This window comes from Cetorhinus maximus, chromosome 26 (assembly GCF_964194155.1).
Source record: "Cetorhinus maximus chromosome 26, sCetMax3.hap1.1, whole genome shotgun sequence".
Lineage (NCBI taxonomy): Eukaryota > Metazoa > Chordata > Chondrichthyes > Lamniformes > Cetorhinidae > Cetorhinus > Cetorhinus maximus.
This window is the reverse complement of record NC_135904.1, coordinates 8,926,349-8,943,026: the sequence shown is the minus strand read 5'-3', so window position 1 is coordinate 8,943,026 and position 16,678 is coordinate 8,926,349. Positions and strand designations below refer to the sequence as shown.

The window sequence follows — 16,678 nt, the reverse complement described above, 5'->3', positions numbered from 1 at the left end:
GCCTCGCCAGTGGCCCAAATCCCATGAAAGACTAAAACAAGTATTTTTATCAAATATTTATATAAAAATCTACTTTCTTCAGGCTAAAACTGTATTCTCTGTCTCATTACCTAAATAATTTGAAAAGAAACAATGTTTTTGGAAATTTTTGAGCCTCAAGTGCCTTTTGTTGCTTGAGAGGCAGATAACTACAGGATCTGTGCTCTTCTGTTTATACTGAGAATTCAAACAGATTGTTCACATTCTGATGCTTGATTAAGGGAAACTATTTTCAGGAACTAAATAACAAAAAAATTGAATTTGATGTATGTTTTAAAGAGGTAGTGGCTGCATAACTCATTAACTTCTTTGCAAACAATTTCACTTGAAACTTGCGGCCACCCTTCTTTTGAAACAATGAAATTCAAGCTACTTTCCACTGAATTTTCTGGTTTTCACTCACTTTGGTGTCTTTCATTAACCCCTGGACATCCTCAACTCAGCAACTATATCCCATTTCATTTACATCGTCTTATTGTGTATCCCGGAAATCAACAAAGATGAGAAAAATGCAGTATATCAGTCAAGGAACATAACCCTGCTAACTTAATAGTCATAAAAAATGGACAGAAATGGGAAAATCTCCAAGTACAATCAAATGAAAATTCAATTTTATCTATTAAATTGTCCTAATATCCTAATAATAAATTGTTTTGTGGCATAATGCGTAAAAGAACATATACTTGAGCTCAATGAGATCTGATGTTGTATAATCATTGGATAGCTGGGCTGATTTCTGGTCCGCCATGTTGCATGCCCTGTGTCATGCTTCTGTCATGTTTAAATGTGCGTATATTTCTTACACCTGTTTGACTCACATGTAAACTTCATCCTAGCATATTACAAGGTGAATTCAATTTTATAATACAGAATGGCATCACAATTGAATATAGAAAGCAGCAATGTAAACACATTTTTAGATAAGACTGACATGAATCTGTGAAAAATTAATTCTCAATTATTATTATTCAAACTTAATCCCTTAAAGGTTTTTTTCCATGAGTGTTATTCATAGAGACTAATAACTTTTAAAAAGAGATTTGAACTTCCAGTTATTAACTGAAACAACTCATTAGGATTTTGCATTTTAAAACTTCACTGTACCAAATGACTAAAAAACACTATTGACTAAATGCTATCTTCCTTTTGTAGGTATTTATTCTTTAAACTGCAGAAAGTGACATTTCACCCATCACATTCTCCATGGAATTACTGTCCTTTTAGCAAGCAGTCCACAGTTGCTTCCAGTGGGTTCCCGTATACCCTCTTTGCCAAGTGGTAACTTTGTGACAATCTCCATGCGCTTTCCTTAGTTTTCAGAGAGTTTCTTAAATCCACCACCAGCAGTAAACCTGTTCCGATGGTTGTTCTTCCCTCAGGCCATACCAGAACAAATTTCCAAGAATCTATAGAAGGCTGCAGGATGCATCTCTTTGACTAGAGACCGCCTCCCTCCTGCATCCAGCTGTAGTAGCTTGCAAATGAAGCAGCCTTTCCCCTCTGCGAATGAAACGGAACAGGCCTCTGCTTGTGATATTCATTGATTTGGAGGGAAGCCTGTAATCTGATCTCAAAAGATGGCTTCCTCTGCCCGCTTCCCCATGGCAATGTGAAACACATTACCATTTCTACCTAGATAAAAGGTTAATTAGCTCCCTGTGACCCAACTGTGTCTTATCTTAGAATTAAGTGTACAGCTTACAGCACAACTGTTTACAACTCTAGACCTTCAACACCTTTCTGGGACTTCGGGAGGCTCAAGAGTCTGCTCATTTTAAACTCAGACTGCTGCTATTATCTCTAATGCAAATACCTTGCACCTTTTTCCCAGTGAAATAACCTAAACTGTTCTTTGATCTCTCACAATCAAACCACCCAAACGTATTGTCAGGTAGACTCCAGAGCAGGCCATATGACCCCCTTCATTTACCCTAAAAATACTGTCCCAAAACATAACCCTATAAACTTCATAATTTGAACACTCATGGCTACTTTGCCTGCTTTCTCTGTGTGGCTGATCTGCATCACGTGACTCCTCACTCCTTTCTGTCCTCCCACCGTTTAGGATGTCCATTTGGTCATCTACCCTGCCAGAGCTATGGCCCAGAAGTCATTCTTATCTCCCTAAATCTGATTCCTTCCTCTGCCTGATCTTGTGTATATATAATTAACTCGCCCCAAAATTAATTATCTTTGTGCTCAGCTGTTGTCGCGTGACTACAGTCTCAGAAATCAAATTCTTCTGCTAATGCAGAAGAATGGCAGCGAGAGCAGAAAAGCAAGGGAGAAAAACAATAGAAGAATGCAATTAAGTTTGAATGAATTATGAAACCCAATTGTAAAATAAGATGGAAAACACTAAGATCCAAATCACTAAGAAATCAGCATGTTATTAGCTTCCTGCCTAAATAGACATGTCCACGACAGCAGAATAAATCTGTATGGATTTCCTATACAGGTACTCCTGTCTTTATAATGGTTTAGGAATGGTGTCAAGGCATCGGAGAGGGTGCAGAGGGGATTGACTAGAATGCTACAAGAGAATTCAGTTAGTGGAGAGACTAGAGAAACTGGGATTGTTCTCCTTTGAACAGAGAAGGTTAAGTGAAGATTCAGTAGAGGCTTTCAAAATCGTGGGTTTTGATAAAATAAGGAGCAATCGTTTCCACTGGCAATAGGGTTGGAAACCAGAGGATACAGATTTAAGGTAATTGACAAAAGAGCCAAAGGTAAGGTGTGAACTTTTTTATGCAAAGAATTACGATCTGCAGTGGGCTTCTTGAAAAGGTGGTGGAAACAGATTCAGTAGTAACTTTCATAAAGGAATTGGACGTTTGCGTGAAGGGAAGAAAATTGCAGGGCTGTGTGGAAAGAGCAGGAGATTGGGACTAATTGGTTAGCTCTCTCAAAGGGCCAGCATGGGTAAGATGGGTTAAATAGCTGCTTCCTATGCTGTAAAATTGTTTGACTCCATGATTATCTGACTTGCAGTGCTGTGGGAGATCCTGAATGTTTAGTCTGCCGTTTGTTTGGACTGTACCTGGTGTTTTGTAAATACAAAATTCAAGATGAAGAGCAACAAATCAGAACTGAACAACTAGGGGGTATATATTTGGCAATCAGGAATGAAAACCACTGACAATCCTTTCAGCCAGCAGCTTGAACTCCCTAGTTGAGAAAGTTACTCCTGGAAATAAAGATTAAAATAGCATTCCAAACTTTACAAGAAAGTGATTAAACCTACCTGCAACAGAAAATCTTCCACATTTGAGATGTGTAATGGGTGAGAAGTCCTGAGTTCCTGCAGCTATGTGAACCAGCTTCAATGAGACAGAAGCTACATAACTACTGGAAATTTTTATAATTGACAGCAAGACTGGCTGTTGGTAAGCACTCTCACACCAGTGGAACAATGCTGAAAATGGGGTAAAAACAGAAAATCCTGGAAATACTCAGGTCAGGCAGCATCTGTGGAGAGAAGAGCACTGTTAACATTTCAGTGCTGTGCCTTGTAGTGCACCAATAGCTTCCACAACTTCACCACTAGGATGTAGGAATTGAGATGAGAAAGGATCCATCTGGTACGGCTTCTATCAATCCTGGTAATTATATGATACAATGATAATGGAGTTGTTGACTAACCATAGCAATCGCTAACCCAGACATGGCACAAGGAAAATCCCAGTGATGATGAGCTTTGGGAACCATAAGTCCAAAGTTACCCTTTTCCTCCCAAGCATGTTACTTTTTGCCATGTGTCAAGTCTCAAGTTGCTCATATATATATATATATATATATACTGTATCCCAAAATATTAGTCTCTGAATAAAATCTGTTTAATTTGCATGGATCAATATAAACTGCTTCCATCATCTCCTGGGGACACTTCCATAGATTGACCACTTGCTCACTTAAATATATTGAACCCTCTAATATGCAAAAGGAAACACCAGACTTCTTTTGGATCATGAAATATTTGATAAAAATTGATGATTAAAATTAGATGTGGCAGAACTAAGATGCTGATTGATTCATTTGCAGTCCCAGTAATGCGCTTTAACCTGTACAAAGTATAAGAGAGACAATAAATATAGGGCATACAAGACACCAGCTTAAATTATGCCTTTGTAATGAGTCTACCTTTAAAATAGTTTTGTTACTGCATTGAAGATGCCTAGGACAAAAGTAAAAGCTTAACCTTGACAGCTCCTGAAATTTACATTTTCTAAAATTTAAAATTTGATATGAATAGCTGAATGAGCTTCTAGGGTCAGATAGTAGGCAAATGCACCATGTGTTTAAAACCTAAGCCATCAGAAGATTGGAGGCATGATTCCCGAGCTAGGTGAGCTCACTAAGATGACCAAGACGACAATAGGGGTTACCATAGTGGGCCTCTGTACCTCTAGGCTAGGAAATGGGAAAACCAGCTATGGTTCCTACTACTAATCCCTATTCTCTGCTGGAAGGTGTGCATCTGGACAGAATCAGGCTTGGCTGTACTGCACATGGTTTAATAATCTGCTACTCTCTCTGTCTATTATGAAGAATGACCATGTAGGTGAGGTGTTGTTGGCCTGTTGTTGCTTGTGGAACTGCATCCCAGCATTCTGAAGAGAAGAAAAATGTGAATAAGATAATATAAATATTTTAATAAAGAATATTCGCAAAATTATAGATGGCCTAGATTACAAGATAATTTGACATGAGCTGGGGGGGTTAATAAAAACGGCTTGGTTCAGGAAATTGTCATGTTGAGTTTATTTTAAGAGGATTTGAATGTTCTGACTAAGTTAAACATGTTTGGATTTGGTAAAAAGATGTTTGTGCAGTACTGTAATAAATTTGCATGTATAACTAAGTTTGACTAGGTCATATTTTAGTAGTGTCCAGTAGACTGTCTAGCCGTACATTTCTCATAGGATCTTGTGCCTAAGTTAAACACCATGCTATACTTCATCAGTTTGGGGATTTAATCATTGGATCAGCTGTGCATTGGGGTAAAAAGTATGAGAGGTGGCAGAATAAATCCTTCAAATCTGGTGGTAAGAAAGATGGTCCAACAGCAGTGTTCTCTCCCAAGTCAAACATTCCCAGCATTGAGGTACTAATCATTCAAAATCAGTTCTGCTGTGCAAGACATGTCAGGCATATAAATGATCAGAATCTGGAAGCAATTGCTCTACTTGGAACATGGTTGCAGCAGGACACTCCCAGGAAGACAGTGGAAACACTTCAGGAATGTCCACAAAGAGGTCAGATATTCCCATTGACTCATGGCTTATGACTGGTCAATATGGTGAACCTTCGTTTGGGAAGGCACTTTGGGAACACGCAGAGGTGAAGTTGAGGCATCGAAGAGAGTGCACAAACCTCCAAACAACTCATCTACCTGACCCTTCAAGCACCACCTGCCCTGCATGTGATAGAGTCTGCAGATCCTGCGTTGGACTTAGCGGACATCTCAGAACCCATTGAACTGGAGTGGAAGTAAGTCATCCTCGATCCTGAGGGCTGCTCAAGGAAATGACTGTATACATGTTAAATAGTCCAGTGCTCTCTGTGAATTGGTAGCCTCTGCCTTGTGTTCTAATACAGGGTGGGGTGTGGGTTTCCATTATAAATGCTGGGGTGTTGATTATAAGCATTTAAAATGTAAAAACAAAACTGAAATTAGTTTTTAACAATCTTGACATAAATTAACTCTTGCAGTGCATTAACACCTTTAAAATTGGGGCAAATCAATTATGGCTCATTACGTGTATTGAGGGTGATAAACATATTAATAGTGTTGTTTGATTTTCTCTCCCAGAGTAGGTTGTGGAAAAAAATTAGGATTCCCTAAAGAAGAGTCAACACGTGATGTGTGAGGGAAATACATATTGAATAATTAAGAAAAGAAAACAAAACGCTGGAAATACACAGGTTTGATAGCATCTGGTGTGAGAGAAAGAGTTAATGTTCCACATCTTTTCCACATCCACCTTTTGTCAGTTATTAATCTGAAACATCAACTTTGTTTCTCTTCCCCACGGATGCTGCCTGACCTGAGTATTTCTAGCATTTTCTGTTTCCTTTTCAGATTTCCAGCATCTGCAGTATTTTGCTTTTGTTCAAAAATAATTATATGTGGATCTGAATGGAGTGGGTTAATCTGAATTAAGGTGCCTTTAGTGCTTGGTGCAGGCACAGAAGAGGAAAAATTACACCTCAAGCCATTACATATGCTGGTTAATTTTAGTTCCGCACACCTTTAACTAGTACTTCCCCTACTGTTACACACATGTCTATAATTGTTCAGGGTGTATTTTCTCAGTTGTCGTAGAAAGAATTCACACAACTATCATGTTTTGCTGAAATCTGAGAGAGAATACTTATAGTTTACCTAGTGAACTGACTGGCTGGTTAGGTCATTGTTGGCTCTCCTTGTGGATTTATTAAAACTGTGGCAGTAGAGAGTGAGAACTCTTTTTATTTAAAAAGTGAGCAACTGCTGTTCAGATTGCACTTTTTATTTTGTGACTGGAAATTACTGAAGTATATTATCCATTAGTTGAATGATTAGATTGGCTCAAAAGCTATGTATTAGTGTGTGGTAAAAGCCTTCATTTTGGAAACTACCGTAGGTAGTGCTTTGACTGTGACATCCCACTTGCCCTTGGAACTTGTTGCCAGTAACTAGCCTTCTAACTCAATGCAGTTTGTGGTGTGGGAAGGCAAAATTAAAATAGAATTTATTTTAGATGCCAGCGAAAGAAATGTTTCTTGATGGTATGTGATGTATCAGGTTTATTAAACCACGAGGCACAGATATATTTTATTCAGTTAATTGTGCAATTCTAGTATCAAAATTGCTGGAAGGATTACCTTGGTATAAGAATTTGGGGTTTCCTGTAATGTTCATTAAATGGCTCCTGTCTTGTAAACATTTAAGATCTCCCAGGATTGATTCCCACTCTATGTTGAGAGAGTTGAAAGTCTTAACGCACTGTGGCTTAAGGAGACAAAAATCAGGCACTGATCCTAATTGTGTTTACAGCTGCTAGAAAATATGCATGTGTGGATGCTGGGTGAGCATTTCTGGCTTGGCTGTGCTACCCCCAGTTAAATTGACCTCTAGAGTTTTATTCGTGTGAAATTCTGTACAGCATTACTATTTCAGTAAATTTGCATGCCAGAAATATTCTAGTGGCTGCACCAGAACTTAAGTAGGTCTAATGGAGTAACTGAAACAAAAACAGAAAATGCTGGAAAAACTCAGCAAGTCTAACAGCATCTGTGGAGAGAAAAACAGAGTTAACGTTTTGAGTCTGTATGACTTCTTCAGAGCATAGAATTCAGAGTCATACGGACTCAGAATGTTAGCTCTGTTTTTCTCTCCACATATGCTGTTAGACCTGCTGAGTTTTTCCAGCATTTTCTGTTTTTGTTTCAGATTTTCCAGCATCCACAGTATTTTGCTTTTATCTAATAGAGTAGCTGTTGAGTTCCTACTCTCGGCAACTTAAGGATTTGTCTACCTCTGCACACATAGACTGGTTCTGCCAGATTGTGTGAGTGAGACTGTTCTAGGCCCAAAGATCTTTAAGATGGTTCAGCCCTATGTTGTGTTCCCTGGTCACCCACTGCATCAGGATCTATATCCAGCCTTCTCGACTTGTCTTGCCACTGGACTGAGATAGGTCAGGAGGAGAGATTGAGGCTGACAATGCACAACTCTCTCATGATAATCCAATTCATGTGCCAGTCACAAGAACACAAGCCATGTTCATCTTTCTAATCTAACTTACATTTTCCCTTACTAAATTGTTTTACTACTTTTATATATGAATGGTCTGTTCAGCTTTCATACTCTTTGCATTTGTACTGTCTTCCGTAGATTTTTGCCCCTCCAAACTCGAGTGTTTGCAGAAATTATTTTGAGATTTGAGTTGAAGTACTGATGGTTGTGAGTCGGTTGCAATATAGGTGGAAATCGTTTCAGTTAATGAATTAGTATTGCATTAAATCATAGTTGCTTAAACAAATCTTTTCATCTCGTTTTTCCAATAACTCTAGTAATGAGAATTTTTTTTCCTGCAAGAAAATAATAAATAGGATTTTGAAAATGTTCAGTTTGTCACCAGTGAGTGCAGTTGAACAGCTCATAAATTTGGAGAGTTGAAGGTTGGCCCATTAACTTTAGCTGTGGTGTATTTGGACCATAGCCTTTTCTAACAATTGAATTTGACTGCCAGGTGCTAGTTTTCAGCTTGACTGATGATTGGAGTACTTTTTGTGCTGGCAGAGATGAATTTCTCCAGTGGGAATAACACATAAACTTGAAACACAGTAAGTTAGCCAACATCTGTGAAAGGACAGTCAATATTTTGAGTTTGTGCCGCCCTTCAGAACTGAAAAAAAGATGGACAGTAATATTCAAAAGGAAGGAAAAGCAGAATCCTCATCCAAAGAGCCCTTCTATAGTTTGCCAACATGGCCATTCTTCATTTATAAATCTACAGAATATATATTGTTAGGCTGTTGAACCATTGCGAATGTTACAGCTGAGCCTCTTGCTAATGGCCACAGAACACGTTTTCTCTGCTTGGCCACCATGTAACACCAGGATCCTTGGTTGACATACTTCCCTGTTGAGAGACTGCAGTGTCTCTGCTGCTGCATTGAGCTGAGCTAACTTAAAGCCTGCGGCTTGTCGCTCAATCTTTTATCTGAGTTTAAGTGGCTCAATGCAGATGGTGCATTTAATCACAAAAATTAGAGCACCTTAGCTAGATGGCATTCGGGTTTTTTGATGACTTGGATCTGTAATTCTTTACCATCGTGGTTGCTTTTTTCCAAATGGATTTAATTTTCATTTTAAATTTTTTGATCCCTCACCTCAAAAAATTATTTTTTGGAAATTAAAGTGGTAGGATTATGGTTTTGTGGTGATTGTTACTGGACCAGTAATCAAGAGGCCTGGGTAACAATCTAGTTTACATGAGGTCAAAGGCCACCATGGCTGTTTGAGAATTTCAATTCATTTTTAAAATATCTTGAAAGATGATCATGATACTGTTGAATCATCATTTTTAAAAAAACCTAACTGCTTCATTAATGTTCCTTTAAGGAAATAAAAACTTGTTATCTTTTCCCAGTCTGGTCTTTTTGTGACTTCAGTTCGACACCAACATGATTTACTCTTAACTGCCCTCTGAAGTGGCCTGACAGTTGTGTCAAACGACTCAGTGGTTCAAAGAAGTTGGCCCAGCAGCACATTCTCAGTGTAGCCACGAAGAGACAATAAATGCTGAATTTTGCCAATGGTGCAGCCCTCCTGAAAATGACACTTTTTAAAAACAAATTAGGCAGATGCTCAATTTAGTAACCATTGTGACTGTCCATAGATATGCTATCTTAATATCAAAACTTTATGCAAAATTAGACAATGCACTCATTCCACAAGTTAAATGTTACTAATTGGTATTCAACTATATTCGAATGTCTTTTTTTACCTCCTACTTCATTCAAAATATACAGTCATGGTTTTATGGGTGGCGAAGTGGATAAGGAGAGGTGAAACTGGATTGAATTTTAAAAAGGTTGCATTTATCTAACTAGAAAAAAGCACGATCCTTTGTTTACAAGCTGAGTTGGTATTTGTAAACTATTTTAGCAAGCAAGAGCACTTTAACCAGCTGACATAGCCAGTGGAACTGTTCCCTATCAAGAACCTGGTAGATGTATTTAGGAAAGGAGGAAAAGGGCACCAAAATGAAATGTGATAGCAAGATTTTGTTCTCTGTTTCCTGGTATACGCCATGTTGTATTCTCCTAGCTGGTCCCATCTGGTACTCTGTCTTCAGTGGCATGATTTGTTTTTCAGACATCTGCGCTATTTTTACCCATGGCACCAAATAGGAATTAAATTGAATTGCTGTTATTATGCAATTAAATATCAAAAACTTCACAAAATTATGAACCTGTATAACTTGATGAAACTCCAGTATTTTTGAACTAATTATCTCAGATTGGTAAAACAATTGAGTGTGCTATATTGGAGCACCAGTGCAAAGTACCATTAGAGTGCGAAGAGGCATTTTTCATCTCCCTCTCTCCATTGAGTTCCTGATCTGTGGTGTGCTGTGCTGAAAAGAGTTGATCCGCCTGTAGAAGGAAAGAAACATTGATGGAGAAATCACTTTTCAGCAGCAGAGAACTACAGTCTGAGAGCAGAAGAACATCTTTTGGAGAGGAGCCTTGAAAACCTGCTCTTCACAGGAAGATATAAGTGAAGAAGGCACTCAATTGTAAGCATACCTCTACCATTCTGTGTTAACTCAATGTTATTACAATTATGCAGCTCTTCCTTGAGACATTTCCCTGACTGGTTGATGGTCTGTAACTACAAAGCTGAAAAAATATATTTTTTATTAGTATCTCAGAGGGGGCTTCAGGCCAATCCACATCCAACAATCTGCTCTGAAAACTCTGCTCCCATTTTGATAGTTGTCTAATTCCACCACTGCAGCGGAGACAATCCATGACATTTTAAAACTTTCAACAGCATTCTAAATAAAACAACCTACAGCATTTCTTAAAAAAAATGTCAATTTGCCCTATCTCCAGGATCTAGGTCAGCATCTTCTCCAAAAACTAATCAATTCTTCCTTGATCCATACCCTATCTGTGTACCACATTTCAATGAAATCTGCTTATTAGTTTTTGAGATATATTGTTTACAGGCAAACAGACTAAGAAATGGGCAAAAAAGTTAACTCTACCCACCTTCAGCAGCAGAGGTAAAAATAGTCATGAAATGTTCTATAATCCTACAGCTCAGTTTTGTAAATTGCGTTTTTCATACAAAATGACACCTGTAATGTTAACATTTTCTTCAGCTTCATGCTATCTGTCAGAATTGAATGCATAGGAGTTGCTAGACAAAAAAAAAAGGACCAAGGCCCATACAATTTGCCTTCTACCATTCTGTTAGTCACATACATAGTTGTTCACAAATCATGGCATTCACTATTAATTAGTTTACACAGATCCAGCCACGAGACAAGGAAACCCCCAGTGGCATAAAGCTTTGGAAATCCAAATTCACCTGTTCCTTCCAAGCATGCTACAATTGCCACATGTCAGGCTTCAATTTATATGCTATTTCCCAAAATGTTTTCCGAAAGAAATCTTACCTAATTTGCATTTGAAAGAATTAGCACTACCTGCATTTGCCATCTCCCTCGGGCACCCATTCCATAGATTTTCTAGTAGAGATGTTTTGTAATATGGACGTAAGTTTAACCATTATCTCAAATTCTTTTAAATCAACAAATTAAAAATTATAAAGTAAAAATTATCTACTGGCATTGTGGTGCTGAGCACATGACTCTTGTACCTCACTGCTCCATATCTTCTCCTTGGATACAAATGACACACTTTCCTTTCATTTCAACTCTTCTGTTTACTTATCGTTTTTCATGCATGGAAATTTACAGCACCTCTTATAAATGTTGAAATGTTTCAAAACACACAACATTTGAGATATTACTCATTTGCTTGGGAGGTTTGTTTAAATGGAATGTTGATATGTGATTGATATCCAGGTAGGAAAATTAATTCAAATGTTTAGTTTTTAGGCCTTGGAATTGATATTTTGGTTGAGCTATGAGGAGTGTTTGGATTGGAGGTCAGGATTTTTTGAGATGCGATAACCTTCAGAGGACAAACACAAAGCAATACAAAGAGAATGAATGAATGGTTTGGTGTTATGAGCATTACAAGAAATTCCCACAGTACAGAATAAGCTACGTGGTTGATCTGTGTAACCTTGTAGAACTGTTGAACAGCACCTACACAATGTTTTAGTAACTGTCAGATTTGTGAGAATTCGAAGCTAGCTAATTGAAGATATTAGGAGTACTGATGTTCCTTTGCAATGCTTTATATAGCACTGACCTTCTAAGTTGGTTCTTATTGAAATTGGGTATGTTCGAAGTCTTGTATTTTATTGTGCTTGCAGACTTAACTGCATGGTTGAGATTTGTTATATATTTTATATATATATATATATATATATATATATAAAAAAGTTTCAGTGGCAAGTTACAGAAATACAAGCAAAGCTTTTTTAAAAAAAATAAAAATAAATGCAGATGCATAGCTCAGCTTTATTTTCAAACATGGATAGAGGTGTGTTTTTGTGACCCATTGTGTAACTAAAATCTTGCTATTTTCGTACAGGGCAGTTTTACACAAATCTAACTGGATGTAGAATAAGAATCTTGCAGACATACTAGTACAGTGAAATTATATCAACAGTCAGCTGCGATTGGGTTGATATCTGTAGAATTGATTTTAAGAAGTCATAGATGCCAGTTTGGGTGTGGTGCAATGCTGTATACAACTCTTTAATTTGTTCAAACTGCTGTTGCGCAGATGTTAATATCATTTACTGTATTGTCCATTTATGTTGACATATCACATTCAGTGTATAGGATATTGTATACATGGTTGATTCTGGTAGCAAGAGGGCATTATTAGTGGCTGGAATTGTGCGTATCCATACATACTGATTCCAGGAGTGGCTGTGGTGTGAGTATGTACTGTTGTAGTTCCTGCTCTGTTGATGCTTGGTGAGTTTTACTTGTTAACTGCCAAAACATCAGTGCCACCCTATACAAGTGAGGTAATGCATGCTCTAGTGATGTGCAAATATTGGACTCTGTTTTATTAGCTGGATACTTCATATTTTTATCTGCTAAAGTTCATTCAATCCCTGGTTTTTGTTAACTGACCTTGAGGGCAGCAGTAGAGGGGTCGGATGGGGGAGAGAGAAACAGCAAAAAGCCTTATTATTGGCTCCAGAGTAGAGCAGAGTACACCTTTCAGCAGATCCGCTGCTTTACCAGATCTGACATTGGGCCTTACACGTCTTGTTAAATCAGATTTCAGGAGTCACTGACTAGTGATCAAAAGCCAGAACCCTTGTTGATATTTCCCATTCCCTTCCTTAACTCAGAGACCAGTAGTGGATTAAACCTTCTGCTTTGTATGCCTCAGTTACACATCACTTGGTGCAGTTACCCACTAAGTCACCCAGGATGTTATTGTGTGGGAACTTACTGATCTGTTGACCTGTTATATGCCACAGTGTTGTACAGTATGCTGGAGTGTCCCAGTGTTGCCCTATACCCAAGTTAATTTTTTCCTACTGGAACCAATTCAACAGCAATTTCAACTTTATTGCTTTAAGGTAAATATAATTCCAAAGATATTTCCAACTGTTTGCCAGGAAATGTTGTACTTGGACCAAATTTTCTATAGACTGCACATGAAACACAAAATCGGAGGCTGCTGATCCTAATTGCTATTCAGTAACTCCTATTAGAAGAGTTACTTAGCATGTGCTGGATTGACTGTGATGCTTCCCATTATTGACAGTCCACTGGTTACAGCTTACTCTGATACCACCATCAGTTGGTGGTGAGCTTAGAAATTGAAAGCCAGTGACTCTCCAGTGTTCCCCAAAAGCATCAGCTGGTGACCTCATTTTACTCATTAAATTCAGAATATTTGAATTTTGGGTTCTCAATGCACTTGTCATTTTGTGGGTTTTGGGCTTGGGGTCATCCAAAATTAAATTGATGCCAGCCCACACACAACCTTTTTAAATTTTGCTCTTGTTGCCTACATACTAAACAGTCTGATTGACATCCATGATCTTGATGAGCCTATTGATGACACCTATCACTTTACTGATGATGGGAGGAGGCTTATTGGAGAGTAATCAACTGGAGTTAAATATTCATCCTATTTTTTTGTGGTTAGAGTATACCTGGGAAATCTTTCACATTGTCAGATCGATGCCAGTAGTATTGCTTTACTGGGAAGGCTTGGCTGGCTCAGGTACACCAACCAGTCTTATGTACTACATAAGACTACAGCTGAGATGTTGTCAGTGCCCATATCCTTTGCTGTGCCCAGTGCAGTCAACTATTTCTTAACACCATTAGGTGCTAATGGAATTGGCGTGACATTGGCATCCATACATCATCTGTAGGGGTTCATGTAGAATTGCCTATTTGACACTTGTTTGGCTGAAGTGGCTGACTTGAAACCACTTGCCTCTTTCGCACACGTGTGCTGGATTTCACCATACCTGAGATTGGGGAGATCCTCCTCACAGTTGCCTCATTGTCCACCAATGTACCTGACAAGATGTTAAAGGGTGTAGGGCATTACGAGGAGGAAGTTCCATGAATATCCCCACCCTACTTCTCAGTTATTGTCCTGATTCAATTGGTGTCAGTTACTCCTTTTAAAACATTTGCTTCTAGACTCTTTTTTTCTGTCATTTATTTTATTTTCATCCTTTTCTTTACTGTTATATCAGGCTCCTTCATTATTCCATCTCTTATCCATTATCAGCTTTGCTGCATAACTTGTTACACCATCCATAAGATTTGATTAGAGTCTTGGCTTTTGCATTGGGATTCTGTTGCATATTGTGGAGATTTCTGATCATTGAAAACTTACTATTATGTGTAAGTACAAGTAGTTGGGTCCAGTGGAATCAATGAGGATAGTTTGTAATCTGAAGCCGGTGGTATTGTTTTCTGTTTTGCTCGAAGGTGTCGGGAGAAGCCTAGTACTTTATTTTGAACTAGCTTTATTTTTCTCAATCCATAAATGAGATTTAATCCAAGTAGTGTACATTTGCTATAAAATCTGAGTTTCATGCCATGTTGTCATGGAGATGGCAACTGTAAAACAGAGCATGCACTCCAGGTTTTATGGTAGCTTAAAATAGATCTTTGAATAACTAGTGACAGCACAGTAGGCTGGGAAATTGCTGGTTCCCAGCTTCTCATGAATATCAGAGCTGTATTACATTTTTGCATTGCTCTCTTTGCCCATTAGTAAATTGGCAATTGATTTTTAAACTAAACTAATTAAGATTTGTCAGTTAATTTTGCCATGTTTTTATAAGCCTGCCTTCAGTCAGTAAAATTGATTTAGAAACCAACCTAGCAAATGTTTGTATTCGCCATGGTACATAAACAAGTGTTCAGTCAGGAACCTGTTTGCTGAAGAGACCTTCTTCTGAATTTCAAGCTTCATGTTATTAAAAGTGTAGCAGAGCAAGGTTGTTCTGATGTTTGAGGGTAATACCCCTGTCTCTGAGCAATATAGCCCAGGCAGTGAATGATATGGTTTCTTAATTGCCTTCAGTTATTGGGTTAAGGAAAGCAAAATGGCAAGGATCCTGCTAGAAGTGTAACGTATGTGGGTCTTGGGTGAGAACAGGATTTGGCTTGCCAACACAGAGGCACAGACATGGGATAAAGGCCGACTGGGTGAAGGAACAGGGGAGCAGTAAGGCAATTGGTGCTTGAGAAATTTAGCCTCATTTGCCCACTGAAAATTCAGCCATGCTTCTTCCTGGTCACTGTCCAAAGATTCCAGATGGAAATTGCTTGTGTGTGAATGTCAGATGAGGACAGCATTGGGCTTACCTATGAAATAGGTGTTGGATAGCTTGGAAAAACCCACCCACGGGGCTGTACATGAATAGTGACCTTTTGGGAAGGTACTGGAGGCTGGGTGGTGTCTTTTTAGAATTTTATCAAGCATGACCTAGTGCTTTCAAGAGAGGAAGGAACCTTGTGATGGGAGCAAACACTGTCCACTAAACTGAATCCGAAGTTTATCTGGGGATTTGTTTTTGTTGGACTCTTGTAATTTTGGATAAATGCAGCAGTCACCTGAAGTCAGCTCCCAAACAGGAATAGACACTAAAAGGTAAGAACTGAAAATGAAGTGGATAGTATGACTCACTGATGAATGCTAGCAAGTCTCCAGTGGTGCTATAATAATTTATAATTACAACATTGCACCTGGTAATGCATGACATGCTGCAGCTGAGGTGGAGCTGTGTGCAGGTCACTGTGTCGCTTCAAAACCACAAGTCCTAACCAAGACCTTTGTGAGATCAGTTTGAGGCTAGTTGCTATCTAGCAGATTCTGAGGTCAATTAAAGACCATGAAAATGAACAAGAGGACAGACTTTTAAAGAATAGTTTGTTTAAAAAGTGACACTGATTTGCACATGATTTTCTCATCTCAAAGCTTTTATATGGATATAATTTTTATGTAAAGAAAACCTTTTTCAGCAGACTTGAAAGGAAAATTGTGGAATTTCAAGACATGACAGAGCTGCGTCGCTATTAGATGTGGTCCACTGGACCTGCGCAGGCCATCATTTTGTCTGTAAATCCTGAATGTTCTTACCTGTTCCATTTTATTTTAACTATTGCTTGTTACACAATTTCAATTAATTCAATAGATTTAAAAAAATCTTGTTTATTATTTTCCCTGTTTTTTTTATATAGGCTTGCAACAAAATTCTATCCCTAGTAGTGATTTTTAACAAGTCATTTGGATGCAGTACAGGAAAATAAATTGGTTTCTTTCTTTTTCCTTTTTACCAGCTTGAGTAAATCCATTGCCATTAGTCTGCAGCACTGGGCACGGACAAACAAATGTAATCTGCCCCCTTCAGTGAAAATTGTAAGGAACATGGGGATTCTCGTACACTGAATAACTCTGCTAATGTGAGCCACATTCCTGAAGAGATTAAACCTTTCTCCCA

General features: G+C 38.3%; 1 protein-coding gene across 2 annotated transcripts in view; it reads left to right on the top strand.

Moving 5' to 3' along the window:
- Positions 1-16,678, top strand: part of pias1b (protein inhibitor of activated STAT, 1b) — a 136,424-nt gene that overhangs the window by 13,186 nt on the left and 106,560 nt on the right. Inside the window, exon 1 of one of the 2 annotated variants that reach the window (XM_078530071.1) lies at positions 10,231-10,331. The exons of the other annotated variant lie outside the window; for it this stretch is intronic. The gene's annotated coding sequence lies outside the window, so the exon portion shown is untranslated. Of the gene's footprint in view, positions 1-10,230; positions 10,332-16,678 lie in introns of those variants that run through there. 2 annotated transcript variants of the gene reach the window in all.